The sequence below is a fragment of the Pongo abelii genome, chromosome 8 (assembly GCF_028885655.2).
Source record: "Pongo abelii isolate AG06213 chromosome 8, NHGRI_mPonAbe1-v2.0_pri, whole genome shotgun sequence".
NCBI classification, from domain to species: Eukaryota; Metazoa; Chordata; class Mammalia; order Primates; family Hominidae; genus Pongo; species Pongo abelii.
In genome coordinates, this window is record NC_071993.2 from 57855150 (window position 1) to 57873570 (window position 18421).

General features: G+C 46.1%; 1 protein-coding gene across 3 annotated transcripts in view; it reads left to right on the forward strand.

The window, feature by feature from the left end:
• GRID1 (glutamate ionotropic receptor delta type subunit 1) overlaps window positions 1-18421 on the forward strand; it is a 793647-nt gene that overhangs the window by 79388 nt on the left and 695838 nt on the right. The window lies entirely within an intron of this gene.

Below are 18421 nucleotides of genomic sequence, written 5' to 3' on the forward strand. Positions count from 1 at the left end.
GGAATGGTGCCCAGGGCTCTCTCCGGATTATCTCTTGCTTTAAGGTAGGCACCCAACTTTTAGTTACGAGAGAATTGAGTCAATGACCTGACTCAGAGGAACTTCCAGTTCCTCAGGGATACAGGGGGAATTTGGGGACTGCAGTTCCGGCTTCTTATATGACAAGGTTGCTTTCTGTCTGGTCCTGTTTCTGCCCCAGACTCACCTGCAGCTCCTTCCCCACGGGACCTCCTGTGCCCAGGCATTCCATCTACTTCTGTGCCTCCAGAGCTGTCCTGTGCATCCTTCTGGACCTCACCTTCTCAGCCTTTAGGGTCCTGCTCTGTTGTGCTCCTCAAGTCCCTACGGCACTGCCTGGAGTCACATGTCTGCCTCCCCAACCAGCCTATAAGAGCATGGCTCATAGGAGAAAAACCAGGTGGCCGTGTCTGTGGCCCAGGATCTTGCAGGTACCCAGGCAGTGGTGGTCATACCACAGTGGGCTTTCTGCTGGGAGGAGTCTTGAGGGCCCTGATTTCTGCTCCTCTGGTTTTCTGCATGGGTGCTGACTTCTTCCCACTCACAGTAGAAAGCTGTCAACCCTGCTGGTGCCCAGAGTGGAGAGCTGTCAGGCTCTGCCCCTGGAGTATGTACCATTGTTGTCCCATTTTACAGATGAGAAAGTGAGGTGCAGAAGGCAGGTAACTCCCTCACGATCACATGGCAGGGCAGGGCTACGATGGAATCCTGCCTCTATCTGACCTGATTCCAGGATCTTGACGATTTGCTGAGCCGCTGAGAAGTGTTTCCTGTCTGCCTCGCGATGTCATGGAGAAGCCGTTTGTGGAGCGCATCCTGTACTGCAAATTCCTGCCTGTCTTCTCGTGGCCTCACTCGTGGGAGGAAGCAGGGACTTCATGGAGCCCATGGTGGTTCCCCCAAACCTAGTAAAAAGGCAGGGAAGGGAAAGATGCCCAAGTGTGGAATCTTTTGCTGACGACGGAGCCATGGAGACTGTCTCATCTCCACCCAGGGGGACACAGGCTGCTCCCTCAGGTGTCCTTCCTGGGTCCTCAATGAAGGCCCAGCACCCAGGTCAGTGCTGGGTTGGTCCAGGCTCACTGTCATGCTTGTTTCCTCATCTGTAAATATCTGTCCCTTTATAGGGTTGTGGTGAGGAACAAGATGATCCTATAACTTTACATCTACACTTCTATATATCTATGCACCTATATCTATGCCTCATCTATACCTCTCTCTACCTATACCTATACCTACAAGCTACCTCTAACCTCTACTTATACCTACACCTACAGCCTACATCTAACGTATCCCTATCCCTATCCCAACATCTAATTTAAATCTATATCTGTATCTACATTTCATCTATACTTATACCAATTTCTAGACCTAAACCCACATCTGCAATAAGTTCTTGCCTAATGTTGTTGATAAGTTATTGGAAACTTTAAGCAAAACAATGTACAGCAGGTTCTCAAATAAGGTTTTGCTCAAACGTCTTTTCATTATAATGTTGAGAAAAAAATTTGGTTTCCATTATACATTGTTTCACTTAAAGTCCTATCAGTATGTTAAGTAAGGACTTACCATATATTGAATCTATGCCTTGACCTACTTGTACTCCTATTCCCATTCCTACATCTAATCTGTACCTATTCCTAGACCTACAGCCATGCCAACACCAGCACCTACACCTGCGCCCTCATCTTCAGTACATATCTCAGAGCAGTGTCTGGCATCCTGGAAGCCCTGTGCAGGCATGCTGACATATGGTTATTACTACCGCAGGCCAGGTGGTGGGCGCAGTGCTGGTCTCTTGGAGGTGGCACAAGGTTCCTGTGTTGTTGACCCAGTCGGCAGGGGCCCTGGGCTGGGGCATTTAAACAGCCTGTTAATGAGAAGCTGTGCCTTTTGTTTCTGTGACAGGCGGTGGGTGGAGTCTCCCTGGCTGCATCCTCTTTGTGGGTCATTAAGAATGTCACATTTGGTTTAGGCAAGCATGTCACCGCAGGGCTTCACCATGAGTGTCATGTGCAGGGCGATCCTCAGCATGCCATCCAGGAAGTCCCTGCTAGCAGCCTGAGACAGAGGCGGGAGACGGTGTCTGGCTTCAGAGCCATTGCTGTCAACTGATGTTCACCTGGCTCAGGGGAAGCAGGGCCTCACAGGCTGTGGAGTCTGACACTACTGGTGCTGGGGTGGTGTTTGCAGGGACACTCTGGATGCTTCCCCTGGGCTGAGGAGGGGTAGAGGCAAAGGTCCCTGGCCATGGGGGGTGGGTTGGGAGGCTCGCTCCTCTCCTCTTCCTGACTGCCTCACCGTGGAGGGAGGATTGTCTACCTGTGGGCTGGAGAGGCATGGCATGGTCTCGTTGTACCTTCCAGCAACCCCATTACTGTTGTCCCCACGGTTTAGGTCTTGACACGGAGGCTCGAGAGGTGACAAGGCTGTCCTGAACCACTCTGCAGACCAGGGTAGAGCCAGACCTGAGTGGCCACAGCCCAATTTTCTTCTCCTATACCACAGTGCCCACTGCCCACTCTGCCATCTCCCTCTACTGCGACCCTATGCCGCATCCTCAGACTCTGACCCGGGATGTTGGCTCCTGACAGTGGATGGCATTGTGGCCTTCCCCACAGCATCCACGTTTACTGAGGGCACTCTCTTAGCTTTTCTGCCTGCTTTGACTGCCACACTGAGAGCCTGTGGCCTGGCGGGCCCACATTCGCTGCTTTGGGGTCTGCTCTGAGAGGCCTGGCTGTGTGATGGAGCGCAGCGGCTTTGTTGGCCCCCACCTGGGAGCTGGCAGAAGAAGAGCTGGTTCACCTCCGCAGTGGTGGGGCAGCCCCCAGCTCAGCAGTGGTGGAAGTGGGTGTGTCCTGCGAGCTGGTGCTCTGGTTTTGTTCACAGAGGAGCATTTGTAGTCTCCACGGCTTGGAGATGGAACCTCTAAGTTCCTGTGTGCTTCAGTGAATCAGAGCCTGATTAGGAGGTGGCTGAGCTGCTAGAGGAGCCTCCATTTGTAATTGAAAATGCAGCAATGACCAGACAAGGGTGGGCTGTGTGTGTGTAGGGGTGAATGTGTGTGCAAGTGCGTGTGATGGCAGGAGTGTTGTGTGCAGGTGTGTGTGTGAAGGCAGATTGAAGACAGGTGTATATATGCAGGTGTGTGTATGAGGGCAGGTGTGTATGTGGAGGTATGTGTGTGAGGGCAGATGTGTGTATGCAGGTGTGTGCATGAGGGCAGGTGTGTATATGCAGGCGTATGAGGGCAGGTGTGTATGTGCTGGTATGTGTGAGGGCAGGTATGTACATGCAGGTGTGTGTATGAGGGCAGGTGTGTATATGCAGGTGTATGTGTGAGGGCAGGTATGTATATGCAGGTGTGTGTATGAGGGCAGGTGTGTATCTATGCAGGTGTATGTGAGGGCAGGTGTGTATGGGCTGGTGTGTGTGAGAGGGCAGGTGTGTATATGCAGGTGTGTGTGTGAGGGCAGATGTGTATATGCAGATGTGTGTGAGAGGGCAGGTGTGTATATACAGGTGTGTGAGGGCAGGTGTGTATATGCAGGTTTGTATGTGAGGGCAGATGTGTATATACAGGTGTGTGTATTAGGGCAGATGTGTGTATGCAGGTGTGTGTGTGAGGGCAGGTGTGTATATGCAGGTATGTGTATGAGGGCAGGTGTGTATTTGCTGTTGTGTGTGAGGGCAGGTGTGTATATACAGATGTGTGTGTAAGGGCAGGTTGTATGTGCGGGGTGTGTGTGAGGGCAGATATGTGTATGCAGGTGTGTGTGTGAGGGCAGGTGTGTTTGCATATGTGTATGCATGTGTGTAAGGGTAGGTGTGTGTGCGCATGTGTGTGCATGTGTGTGTGAGGGCAGGTGTGTATGTGTGTGTGTCATGTGGGCAAGCTACCCAGCCACAGCTCTTTCCAACCAAGTGCCTGATGCTAGGCCCTCCTTCTCTACCAGGCCAGTTTCACTAAAATCTGCTTGGTCCTGCTGAATCCTTCCTTCCAGCCAGGCAGTGGGCTAGACACTGGGGCTCCTCACCACATGTGGGGAGCTGAATGAGATGAAAGGCCTGGGTGTTATCTTGAGGAGGTCTGAGTCCTCCCTTCCCCCTCCCCAACCTGTGCAAATAGCACAGAAGAAGGGATAGTGTGGGGGCTGGGCTTTTCCAGTGGAGAGTCTCCTAACCCTACGTGGGGAGGAATCTCCAGGGAGGACTACCTGGAGGAGGTGGTGCCAAAGCAGAGTCTTGGAGGATGAGCTGGAGGAGTTGGTCAGGCACACAGCAGGGCAGGGAGGGCATTCCAGGCCATGAGGGCACGTGGACAGGCAGAGAAGTGCCTAGGGTAGGGGGCTGGTGTCTTAGAGGAAGTGGGAACAGTTCAGAAGGTGTAGGGGATGGCAGGGGTAAGGGTGCACTGGTGGGCAGAGGCCTGGCCCTGACTGTGAAGGGTCCTTATGCCACCGGGGAGAGCTTGGCCTTGACTATGAGCCAAGTGGGTTGCTGCTGAGTGGCTTCAGAGTGACATGTGGCAAGAGTGACATGGACAGACCTGACTCTTGGAGGGTTTCTCTGCTGAGGGTGGAGAATGGGTTGGAGGCAGGGCTGGTGTGGACATGTAGGAGGGAGATAATGGCTGATCTTGGGCCATGGCAGTGGGGGGCTCAGAGGACGTGGGAGGAGGCCCCCAGGGAGGGGCCACAATCCCTGAATTTAGGAGGTGTCTAGTGATAGAGGCCAGCACTCTCTGTAACTCCCTGGGAAGAGCCCTCCATGCCCACCCTTGGGTACTGCCATGCTTAAATGGTCTTGCTGCTCATGGTCGCTCTTTACTTACACACAAACTTGCTCCAGTATAGCCTCTTTTCTTCCTGGGCTGTTGGGGATTGAAGAGCTTGCTGGGGAATTGCACTCTTTGAACTGTTCCCTGAGATGGACCATGGATCCCCTGTGAGGACAGGCTCAGCCAGCACCTGGACCCATGGAAGAGCTGTGCTCTGAAGACTCCCTGCCTCTGATTTCCCTGGTGGAGTGAAGAAAACAAAGGCTCGGCTCCTGCTGTGGTTTTCTCCATTTTACAGATGAGGCAACTGAGGCCCAGAGAGGTCCAGTGATTTGCCCAAGTCACCCAGGGAGATAGAGGGACACCCAAGCCTCCTGCCTCTACCTTTAGAGGCTGGGATGGGAGCAGGAGGGCACTGCTTGAACATCTGCTGTATGCTAGGATTTGCAGGGGCTTCATGAATTCACTTTCCCATTTCATTCTTCCAGCAGCCATGCAAGCTGAGAATGATCTTCCCAGTTTGCAGATGAGCAAACCAAAGTTCTAAGTGGTGGAATCACTTGTCCAAGGTGCCACTCTGTGGGATCGGGATGCAAACCCAGATGACTGGATGCCAGCGTCTGTCTGAACCTAACCACTGGGCTATTGTGCTTTCCACTGAGGAGCATGGGAAGGAGTGGCGTTTAAGCAGACCTTACAGAAGGCAGGAGGCCCCCTCCCTGAGCAGTGCTCTACCCCCATCCTAGAACAACTGTGTGCTGGAGAAAGGAGTCCTTCCCAGGCCAGGGTCTCAACCTGGCTGCCCAGCAGAATCATCTGGGGGAGCTTTTAAAGTGTGCTCAAGCTCTGATCAATTGAAATTACATTTCTGGAGATGGGACATGGGCATCTACATTTTAAAAAACCTCCCCAGCTGATCCTGATGCCCAGTGAAGGCCTAGGACTACTGCCCTAGGCCTCAGGCCATGGGTCTGTGGGCAACGGGAACCCAGAGCACCTGTTTCCTTTCTCTAACTGCTGGGCATGGCTCTCCTGAATTTAGAAGATCTCATGAACAACAAAGTTGCTTTTGGCCATAGTTCCCCATGCTGATTTTCAGATGAACTCCAAATAAGCCAAGGTTAGGCACAACCGCCTGCCCAGTGGGTAGGAGAGAAGGGTAGATGAGGCAGCAGAAATGTTACAGTTTTCCTCTAGCCCAGGACAGCTCTGGTGAGAAATTCTCCCTGAAGAGCCAGCCCACCTTGCTGTACCCCGTAACCCCTCTGCAGCCACTGGCTGCAATAGGTGCAGCTCTGCTGTGCACCTCAACCTCCTCTGCAATCCCAGCAAGCTCAGCGTCAGGCAGGAAGTAAATGAAAGATGCCTTCCCCTCACCACACCATTTCTTGCCTCTCTTTATCCAAGTGTTCCATTTCCTTCCTCTTTCCAGATGAAGCCACTTCCTCCCCCTCTCTTTCAACACTTACCAATGGTTTCTTTTGCTGTGCCAGGCCCTGCTGGAGGTGCTTTGGGTTGTACAGATGAGCCAGATGTAGGCTCTGCCCCCTGCCTATTGCATTCACAGTCAGTACAGAAATTAGTCAAGGAACACGTCCCAAAGGGAAAATGCCCCTGGCTCCAGGCAAGGTTCAGAGGAAGGGTGATCCCCATGGTTGTTAGAGTCAGGGAGGGCTTCTTGGAAAAGGAGGTATTTTCAGCCTGTCTGTAAGGGCTGAGAAGGATTTGGATGTGAGCAGAAGGAAGAGTAATTGAGGCTGGAGAAAGAGCTATAAAAGGAAAGAAGGAAGAAGGGAAAATGGGGGAGAGAAGATACATGGATATTTTATGCACTGACAAGGGAAACTATAGGAGAGGTATGGGGAGCAGTGAATCCATTTAGCTGGCAGAAAGGGTCAGTGAAAGGAGGTTAGGGGAAAGAACATTGGAAAAGTAGGTAGGGGGCCAGGTCGTGGCCTTGAAAGCTGTGCTGAAGAGTTTGGGCTTGATTCCATAGGGAAAGGCATGATGAAAGCTTTTGTAAAATAAGTGAAGGGAGGAGAGGTGGAAGCCACTCAGCCCCTGCTACAATGACTTAGGAGGGCTTTGCTCCTCCTGCTTTCACAAGAGTTCTCACCATAATGAATGTCTCCATGTTAACTATTAAAACTCTCCTTGCAACTGATACCATTGCTATTCTGAATCTACTGGCCATACTGAGGAGCTTGTTGAATTTGGCATTGACTGTGCTCCTGAAATGAAGAACAAGGAATCATTGAAGGAGCAGCAAGTAGAGGAGGGAGAAGATGAAGGATAAGTTGTCATGGTGGAAATTTTGTCAGACTAGTCCCTAAATACTGAATCGTATTTTTAAAATTTTAAATTTGTAATATACAATTGAGTTTTATATATTGATCTTTAATTTTATTTGAATTTATTTTTAGAGACGGGGTCTTGCTCTGTTGCCCAGGCTGGAGCGCAATCATAGCTCACTGCAGCGTTGACCTCCTGGGCTCAAGCAATCTTCCCATCTCAGCCTCCTGGGTAGCTGGGAGTAAAGATGTGCACCACTATGCCTGGCTAATTTTTAAATTTGTAGTAGAGATGAGATCTTGTTATGTTGCCCAGGCTGGTCTCAAACTCCTGGCCTCAAGTGATCTCTTGTCTGTCACTCCCAAAGCACTGAGATTAGAGGCATGAGCCGCTTCACCCAGCCTGTATATTAATATCTAGCAATGTTGCTAAACTTACTTATTGGTTTTGGCGCCTTTTTTTAAAGGGTAGATTCCATCAAATTTTCTAAATAAATGATAATGTCACCTATGAAGAAAGACAGTTTTGCTTTTTCCCAATTTGGATGACTTTTATTTCATTTTCTTACTTTATTGCAATGGCTGGAACTTCTTGTAAAATGTTAGAAGTGATGAGAGTGAACATCCTTTTTTCTGATCTTAGGAGGAAACCATCCTACTCAGCTATGTAGAATTGGTATCATTTCTTTCTTAAACATGTGGTAGAATTCATCAGTGAAGCCATCAGGGCCTAGAGTTTTCCATGTTGGATAGTTCTTAACTTCAAATTCCATTTCCTTCATAGATAATAAGGCTAGTCAGGTTACCTGTTTCTTCTTGAGTGAGCATTAGTAGTTTGTGTCTTTCAAGGAACTGGTCCATTTGATCTATGCTGATGAGTTTATTCTTATTCATAATATGTCCTTATTATCTTTTTAATATCTGTAGGAGCTGTAGTAATGTCATCTCTTTTATTTCTGATATTGGTAATTTATGTCTTTTTGTTTTATCTTGATCAATGTGGCTAGAGGTTTATTAATACTATTGATCTTTGAAAAAAAGCCAGCTTTTGGTTTCACTGATTTCCCTGTTTTTCTGTTTTCTATTTTATCATTTTTTTGCTTTGATATTTATTATTTCCTTTATTCTATTTACTTTGGGTTTAATTTGCTCTTCTTAAGACAAATTCTTAAAGTAGAAGCCCAGGTCACTGGATTGACCCTTTAAAATTTATGTACAATGAAACTTTCTTTATCTCTTCTTACAGTTTTGACTTACAGTCAATTTAAAAAATAGTATTATAGCCACCCCACTTCTTTTTTGGTTACGATTTGTATGGAATATCTTTTTCCATCCTTTCACTTTTGACCTACTTATGTCTTTGGATATAAAATGAGTCATTTACCTTGAATCATGTTTTGTAAAATTTATTACTCCAGCCCCTGTCTTTGGTTGGAGAGTTTAACCCATTTACATTTAAAGTAATTATTGATAAGAATATACTTACTTTTGCCACTTTACTATTTATAGTTTAACCCATTTACGTTTAAAGTTATTATTGATAAGAATATACTTACTTCGGCCATTTTACTGTTTATAGTTTAGCCCATTTACATTTAAAATAATTATTGATAAGAATATACTTCTGCCATTTTACTATTTATAGTTTAACCCATTTACATTGAAAGTAATTATTGATAAGAATATACTTACTTCTACCATTTTACTATTTGTTTTCAGTATGTCTATTAATTACTTTTTTGTCCCTCATTTTCTCTATTAATGGCTTCTTTTGTGTTTAGTTGATTTTTTTGGTAGGGAAACACTTTGATTCCCTTTTAATTTCCTTTTGTGTATATTCCTTGGATATTTTCTTTGTGGTTACCCTCAGGATTACACTTAACATCCTAAATTTATAACAATCTAATTAGAATTGATACCAACTTCAACAGCATACACAACTATGCTCCTATATAGCTTTATTTCCTTGTTTATGTTATTATGACAAATCACATCTTTATCAATTATGTGCCAATTAAAATAGATTTATAATTAAAAATGCATGTTTTTTTAAAATTATGTAAAAAATAAAAGTAGAGTTATAAACTAAAAATACAAGAATGGCTTTTATGTTTGCCTGTGTAGTTACCTTTGCATTTATTCCTTCATGCAGCTTTGAGTTAATGTGTAGTCTCCTTTCATTTCAATCTGAAGGGCTCCCTTTGGCATTTCTTACAGAGAAGATCTAGTGGTAAGAAAGCACTCAGCTTTTGTTTATCTAAGCATATCTTAATTTCTCTTTTTAAAAGTTGTGGTAAAACTTATATAACCTAAACTCTACATTTTAAACTATTTTTAAGTGTATTGTTCAGTGGCCTTAAGTACATTCATATTGTTGTGCAGCCTTCACCACCCTCCATCTTGAGAACATTTTAATCTTCCCAAACTGAAACTCCGTACCTGTTAAACAATAACTCTCCATTTTCCCCTCCCCCCGGCCCTTGGAAACCACCATCTTACTTTCTGTCTCTATGATTTTGATGACTTTAGGTATCTTAGATAAGCAGAATCATACAGTATTTGTCCTTGGTGAATGGCTTTTTTCATTTAACACAATGGCTGTCTCTTTTGAAGGACAGTATTGCTCAATTTAGAACTCTTGAGTGTTTTAGTTTTTTTTTTCCAGTACTCAAAATATGTCATCCCACTGCTTTCTGACTGCCTTGATTTCTGATGACAAATTGGATGTTAAATCTTATTGACGGCTGGGTGCGGTGGCTCACGCCTGTAATCCCAGCACTTTGGGAGGTTGAGGCAGGTGGAACACTTGAGGTCAGGAGTTTGAGACCAGATTGGCCAATATGGCGAAACCCCGTCTCTACTATATCTACAAAAATTCACTAGGTGTGGTGGTGGGCACCTGTAATCTCAGCCACTCTAGAGGCAAAGGCATGAGAATCGCTTGAACCCAAGAGGCAGAGGTTGCAGTGAGCTAAGATTGTGCCACTGCACTCCAGCGTGGGTGACAAAGTGAGACCCCATCTCCAAAAAAAAAAGAAAAAAATCATATTGAGTATTGTGTGTTGAATTGTGTCTCAAAAAATTCATATGTTGAAGTCCTGACACACAGTACTTCACAATGTGAACTTGTGAACTTATTTGGAGATAGAGTCATTGCTGATATAATTAGTTAAGATGAGTTCATTAGGGTGGGCCCTAATCCAATATGACTTGCGTCCCTATAGAATGGGAAAATTTGGTCGCTGAGATAAACATATATAGAGGGAAGATTGTGTGAAATGACATAGGGAGAAGATGGCAATCTATAAGCCAAAGAGATAGGCCTGTAACAGATCTTTCTCTCAAAGTCTTTACTAGGAACCAGCCTTACTGACACCTCCATTTCAGACTTCTATCCTCCAGACTGTGAGACAAATCATTTCTATTGCTCAAGCCACCCAGTTTTTGGTATTCTGTTATGACACTCCCAGTAAACCAATGCATTGGGAATCCCTTGTACATGACAAGTTCCTTCTTTCTTTATGCCTTTAAGATTCTTTCTTTGTCTTTGTCTTTCAGTAGTTTGATTATAAAGGGTCTCTGAATGGGTCTCTGAGTTTATCTTACTTGGAGTTCACTGAACTCCTTGGATTTTAACTTCATGTCTTTCATCAAATTTGGGAAGTTTTTATCCACTATTTCTTCAAATATTCTTCCCTGTTATCTCTCTCTTCTCCTTCTGGAACACTCATAATGAGTATGTTAGTCTGCTTGATGGTATCTCATAGGTCATTTAGGTTCTGTTCACTTTTCATCTTTCTCTTTTCTTTCTGCTTCTCAGACTTGGTAATTTCAGTTGTCCTATCTTTAAGTTCACTGTCTTCTGTCTGTTTGAATCTGCTCTTTAACCCCCTAATGAATTTTTCATTTTGTTATTGTACTTTTTAGCCCCAGAATTTCTGTTTGCTTCTTTTAAAAATTAATGTTAATCTTTTTATTGATTTTCTCATTTTGTTCATGTATAATATCCCCGATTTTCTTTAGTTCTTTGTCCATGTCTTCCTTTACCACTTTCAGCATATTTAAGACAGTTGTTTTAAAGTTGTTATCTAGTAAGTCTGATGCCTGGGCTTCCTTAGGCATAGTTTGTGTAAATTTACTTTGTTCCTTTGAATGGGCCATGTTTTCTTGTTTCTTTGTGTCCTTTTATAAAAAAGGACATCTGAATATTATAATGTGGTAACTCTGGAAAACATGTTGTCTTCCTTCCCGAGAGGCTGCTGTTTTTTTTTAATTGTTGAAGGGTGTATACTTCTTTGTTTAGTAACTTTCTCAAAGATTGTATTCATTGTCTTGTGTGATCACTGAAGTCTCTGATCCTTTAGCTTGTGTTTGGCTAATGTTTTGACAGATAATTCCTTGAATGCCATGAGCTAAAAACAAAACAACAACAACAACAAACAAATAAGAAAAACAAAAATACCCCAAACATCTCTCTCAGTCTTTGCAGATTTCTCTGTGCTGGGGAAATCCTTCAATACTTAGCCAGGCTGGCATTGTGCCTAGAGATTAGTGTGCCTAGAGAAAGCTTAGGGTCTTCTTATATCTTTTCTTAGCATGCATCTTGCCCTATGCCTAATGTAGCTTTCTAAATTCCTCAGTATAAATAGGTACTTTTGAGTGTCCCAATTTCCCAAAGAATGTTCCAAGCTATTCCTCACAGGTCTTAGGCAGTCTATTGTATGTCTGAACTGTGTCTTTTGTCCCAAGTGTCTTTGAGTTGTTAGTTTGCTTTGCAGTGTTGTGAATAATGCCTGTCACTTTTTGGTCTAAGTTCCAAGTTAGGGGGAACATAGAAGAGTGCCTTGTATCAATCCTTCAGGTATCCCTCAGACAGCCTATAACAGATAGTCACAATAATTTGTGAATAATATCTGCTCTGCTCCCTCTAGAACTAGAGATGAAGGTCTTATATTGGGAACATGGGATGGCACCACTTCAAGATGGCACCACTTCAACATAACACCATGCTGGAGGAGGGATGGGGCATGGGCAAGTAAAAATGCCACAATACCTTCCTAAAGTTGCCTTTTTCTTGACTAAGTGTTCTCTTGGTTGCTGTAAACCTTTGACTGTTTTCCAGAGTTTTGACAAAGTTGGTTCTGGCAGTTTCTGCTTTTTTTATTTGTTCATTTTTTGAATGTTTCTGTAGGAACATTAGAACTTGGAGCTGTCTACTCTGCCATTCTGCTCCACCATCATTTTTGAAAGATTTTTTTTCATGGTATAAAAATCTAGGTTGATAGTTTTTCTGTCTTTCAATACTAAAGATGTTTCTCCATTGTCTTCTATTTGCATTGTTTCTGATAAGAAATTTACTGTCATCCTTATCCTTGTTCCTCTGAACATAATATATTTCTCTGGCTGCCTTTAAGATTTTCTCTTTATCTTGATTTTGAGCATTTTGATTATAATGTGTCTTGATGTATTTTTCTTCATGTTTCTTGTGCTTGTGATTTCTTAAGATTTTTGCATCTGTGCATTTATGGTTTTTGTCAAATTTGAAATTTTTCATGAATTATTTCTATAAATATTTTTTCTGTTTCCTCCCACTCTGCTCCCCTCTGGGACTCCAGTTACACATATGTTAGACCACTTGAAGTTGTCCCATTGCTCACCAGTGTTACTTTCTTTCTTCTTTTCTCTTTTTTGATTATTTTTCTGTCTGTATTTAACTTTGGATAGTTTCTTTTTCCATGTATTTAAATTTGCTAATTTTTTCCTGCTGTATCAAATTTGACATTAATCCAATTCAGTTTATTTTTTAAATCTCACATATTGTACTTTTCATCTCTGGAAGCTTGATTTGCATCTTATTTTAAATCTTCCATGTCTCTACTTAACGTTTGAACATACGGCATGTAGTTATAATGACTGTTTTAATATCTTTGTCTTCTAATTCCAACATCTGTTTCAGTTGTGGTTTGATTTTGATCGATTGATTTTTTTCTTCACATGGGTAAATTTTTTTCCTGCTTCTCTACATACCCAATCAGTTTTGATTGGATTCCAGACATTGTGATGGATATTTTTGCATTCCTAGAAATATCCTTGGGCTTTATTCTGGAATGCAGTTATGTGGAAATAGTCTGATACTTTTGGGTCTTGCTTTTACTATTTGCGAGGCAGGACAGAGCTACTACTACTGAGGCAGGACCTTTCTACATACTCTACCCAATGTCCTGTGAATCATGAGGGTTTGAAAACAGTCACTGTTCTTGAGAGTACCAGATACTATTCCCTCAAATCTTTTGGATGATTCTTCTCCTGGCTTTGGGGCGTTTGCTCACACTCTGCTGAACACTTCAGTGGGAGTTTCAGAAAGCTCGCCAGGTGTCTCCCTCTGTGCCCATCACTCTTCTCTGGTACTCTGTCCTGTGAACTCTGGCAGCCTTGGTCTCTAGACTCTGAGCTCCAAATCTGCAACTCAAGACATCTGCTAGACTCTGCCTCCTGTGTCACCCTGGGAAGAAAGACAGCTGGAGAAATTGTAGGGCTTGCCTTGTTTGATCTTAGCCTCTGGAATCACTGTCTTTCATTGCCTTCTCTCCAATGTCTTGAAAAACCATTGCTTCATGTATTTTGCTCATTTTTTTCTTTGGTTATTCCATGAATAAATTCTGATTGGCAAACTAGATTCCTCTTACTTTAGCTGGGTTAGAAGCAGAAGTACACATTATTATTATTATTATTATTTTTTGAGACAGAGTCTCACTCTATTGCCCAGGCTGGAGTGCAGTGGCACAATCTCGGCTCACTGCAACCTCTGCCTCCTGGGTTCAAGCAGTTCTCCTACCTCAGCCTCCTGAGTAGCTGGGATTACAGGCACACACCACCACACCTGGCTAATTTTTGTGTTTTTGCTAGAGACAGGGCTGCACCATGTTGGCCAGGGTGGTTTCGAACTGCTGACCTCAAGTGATCCACCCGCCTTGGTCTCCCAAAGTGCTGGGATTACAGGCATGAGTCACCGTGCCTGGACCAATTACTATTATTTTTTTAATAGTTGTATCTGAGCTCATTTAATGATGGAGGGAATGGAGAGAATGAAGGGTGGGGGTGGTAGAGAGGAGGCAATTGTTGGAGTGAGGTGGATAGTGATTTAATGATTTAATCTGCTACTGATCACTGTTCTGTGCCAGGCTCCATTGGGTACTGAATGGAACAATGCATAGCCCCTGTCCTCAAGGAGGCCACAGTCTGAAGGGGTGAGGGTAAGGGTTTATCATTGTTTTAATTAGAAGGTTTGGCTGCTCAGACAAAGCAGATGTTCCATGTTTCCAAACTATTAAGAATTAGATTCATTTAAAATGTTTTTCACTGAATGCAATTATAAATGCTGTTCCAGGAAGACCTACAAATAAGGATAGATTTGTTTAGTATTAAGGGAAGGGGATGTTTAATTCTGTGAGGGAGGCTGTAGGGAGGAGCTTGGGTCAGAAGACTCATGTGTGAGCCCTGTAGACCCTTCCCTACAGGGGGTCTTAGTGCCCATAGTACAGTGAAATGGGACCTTATATTACAGGTATCTTGCAGGGTTTCCATGGGGTACACCTAGGCGATGGTCAATAAATGTGGGTCCCATATCTTAGAGGGCTTAGAGGGACAGCAAAAAGCAAACAGGATGTGCCCCTACCTCCAAGAAGTTGCTGCCAATCTGCCTCAGAAGTCCAGCTTGGGAATTGAGACTAAAGGGGAGTGAAAGCAGCCCTAGATGGGGCCTGAGGAAAGGGCCAGCTGTGACCAGGGAGGATGAGAGGAAGGACTGAGAACCAGGAGAGGCACGAGGCCGAGGCCAAGAGAACTCCTAATTAGCAAGGGGTCAATGTCAGCCAGTGTGCAGAGCCAGAAATGGCGTCTCTTAGAATGTGTGTGGGTGAAGGGGCAAGGGAGCTGGGTGCATAACTTGGAGCATTGGCTTGGTGACCGCAGTGAGGCCACACAGCAGCAGCTGGGGCCTCTGTGTGCGCTTTGTGAGTGAGTCTCATCTTAGATACAGCCTATCCTCAGTTACCTGGCCGTGCTGGAGCCTGCCCAGGCCAGGGCTTGGGACTCCGGCCAGTTCATTCTGCCCCCAGCCCTCCAGGCATCTTGGAGCTAATCAAAGGTTAGCAACCCTGAGCAATGGAAAATTCTCAATGTGCCAGACACTTTATATGTGATGTCTGTGCTCCTGTTATTTTAAGAATGCCCTGGGACGTAGGTTTTGTTGCACCTACTTTAGGATAAGGAAACCAAGGTTCACAGAGGTGAAGGGATTTGTCCAAGGTCACAGACGTGACTTAGCTTGGATTTGAACCTAAGTCTGCTTTCCAAACCCCAATCTTTCTTTTCATTTTTTTTGAGACAGATTCTCACTCTGTCACCCAGGCTGGAGTGCAGTAGCGTGATCTCAGCTCACTGCAACCTCCGCCTCACAGGTCAAGCAAGCTTCCTGCCTCAGCCTCCCAAGTAGCTGGGACTACAGGCATGTGCCACCACACCCAACTCATTTTTGTATTTTTAGTAGAGATGGGGTTTCACCATGTTGACCAGGCTAGTCTCAAACTCCTGACCTTAAGTGATCAGCCCGCCTCGGCATCCCAGAGTGCTGGGATTACAGGTGTGAGCCACTGCGCCTGGTTCCAAACCCCAATCTTTCTAACTTGCCTTACGTGCCTCTTACTTTTTCAGATTTCATCATGTGGTTATCATAGGGACGTATCTGGCACTAAGCCTATGTAGAAAGCCAGCAAGTGGTGTTGGTGGCCTCCCATTAGAGTCCCTGATCCTTGTCCTGGCCTGGATGCTGCAGGAAGCATGGTTCCCTCACGCCTTGCATGGGTTAGAATGGGCTAGCCCCCGTGGTGGTAACAAACAACCTCCACACTTCAGTGACTGATTCCTTGCTCCGGCTGCATGTCCATCATGGACGGTCCTGGGCTATACTCCCTGCCATCCTCTTCCTCCAGGAAACAGGCTGACAAGCAGCCAGTATCCAAATGCTGTTGGAGATACCGGTAGAGAGGAACCGGGAAGCTGGAACCAGCTTGGAAACATCTGCCAGGAAGAAATGCTTATCACACGGCTTTCATTTCATTGGCCAGAGTAGGTCCCTGGCAGGCCTAGCTCTGAGGAGTTGTGGAGCATACCGGGTAGCAGTTAACTGTGGATACCCTGAAAGTTCCCATCAGTGGTGACTTTCAGATGCCCCTTGTGTGTCTTTCTGTGCTGAAACTGGGGCTGCTTGGTGGAGAGGGGCCCCTCCAGAAGCTTACTGTCTAGGGAAGGGACAGTCATAACCCAGGAAAGGGACGCCTCCGGGTAAGATGACTGTGCATGACACAGGCGAGCATCGGGCTGTGGGTGCGCAGAGCAGTGACACATTCTTCATAGAGAGAACTGCAGAGGCGACAGTGTCTGAACCCCCAGTTTGAAGCTAAGAAATCCCTAGTGAAGCGCAAGAATGGAAGGGCCTCTGCAGTTTGAGGGACAAAGTGTGAAAAGGTGCAGGGATGAGAGAGCATGGTGCTGGGTGCAGGCTAGTGGCCTGTGTCTCTGGAGCTCTGGGGACCTATGGAAGTGTGTGGGTAGAGGAGGAGGCTGGAGAGCTGGGCAGGGCCAGGAGTAAGGCTTTCTTCATTGTGGGTGGGATGTCATGTCCCTTTTGCTGTCTTTCAGCTGAGCCATGGCCGTGGAGTTCTGGCTAGTGGGTGTGGTGGGCACTCGGAACTGCCTGCCCAGAAACTCCAGCAAAGGCCCCGTCCCTGCATGCATCCATCCAGCCTGGGTGGCTCTAGGCTGCATTCACAGGTCTAGACCCTGCTGTTCACCCTGGGGGGATGAATCAGCTTCATTCTTCCTGAACAAAAGCTCCTGGGTTGCCAGGGAGATGTAGGGGCTGCCGCCTGCACTTCCTGGAGCTGCAGTTTGGTGTCAGGAAGAGATGGGCACTCAGCAGCCCCAGGGCGGGGCTGGGTTGAACTGCCATCACCGCTGTTGTCCTTGTTGAATGGGACTCTATGTGGATCAGAGACAGCAGAGCCTCTGAGTTTGCACAGATTTGGGTTTGAATGTGGCTCTGCCCGTTGATGGCTACATGACTTTCAGCCGCAAGCTGCCCTTTTGAAGCCTGTTTCCTCAAAAAGAAGTTGCGATGATAATATCCAGCTTGCAGGGGCTGAGATATTTCATGAGGTAACAGTTGGAAGGCATTCCATCTATTCATTTATTTAATACATGTTTGTGGCTGTCTGCTGTGTGCCAAGCACTGTCCCGGGGTGGGAATCCATGCCGTGATGTGATGCTGACGTGGCCCTGTGCTGAGTGGTCAGCCTGGCTGGCACCGTGCTAGGCACACAGAGAGCCTCACTAAATGGTATTTACTATTGTTCTTGGGGACAGAGGCTCTGTGGGGATGGGGAAGAGTCCTCCTTGGCGTTTGCCTGGTTTTGGGCATTTTGGGGAAGTGGAGGGGTAGGGGGAGTCCCACTCCCCAATCCTATAGCCCGGCAGGAAGTAGTAGGCCTCATGAGAAAACCCTGGGGACTTAAGCTCCACGCTGTCTGTGAATCCCAGGGTTCAGGGGACCAAGAGGGTTTCTTAAGCCTGTGAAAGCTGCTGCAATTGGTGTTGAGGCCACCATGGAGCCACAGTCCAGGGGCCCAGTGGGCCTTTTCTTATCTCTCTTGCCAGGCCACAGAGTAGGTTCTGGAGAATTGGGCCTGGCGGCCCTGAGCTGGGCTGACACCCATCACTGACCTGGGATCATGGGAGTCGGGCAGGAGGGCCCTCCCCTGGGAAAGAATCCTGTCATCTGACTGTGGTGTGTAAAAGATCAGGAAGCCTTGAACCAGATTAGGGCAGGGCTGGGGACAGGTGTAGAGCCTGGGGGCTCCTCAGCTGTGTAGAAGTGCTGGGAATGCATGAAGTGTATTTGGGGGTCAGATGTGGTGGTTTTGGGGTTATTGATGGAATTTGGGGGTAGGCAGGGATGCCGCGTGTGAATGCTCTGGGAGGAGGTTTGGGGGAATTAGAGGGATTTGCTGAAGGAGCTTTCTGATGGCGTCATTAGTGCTGTGCACTGGGGGTTGGTGGCAGGTCCTGGAGTCATAGCGGGGGTCATAAGTGTGTTAGGGAGGCAGTGATGATGGGTTATTAGGAGGGGGAGGATCACTGACGAGGTGGGAGGTGGGAGCAGCGAGGATGGGATGGTGCTGTTGGCCCGGGGGTCCTCAGTGACTATCCCAGCAGGGTGGCTTCAACTGTGAGCTCTGGTGTGTCTGCTTCTTGTCTCAGTGCTCCAAGGGGA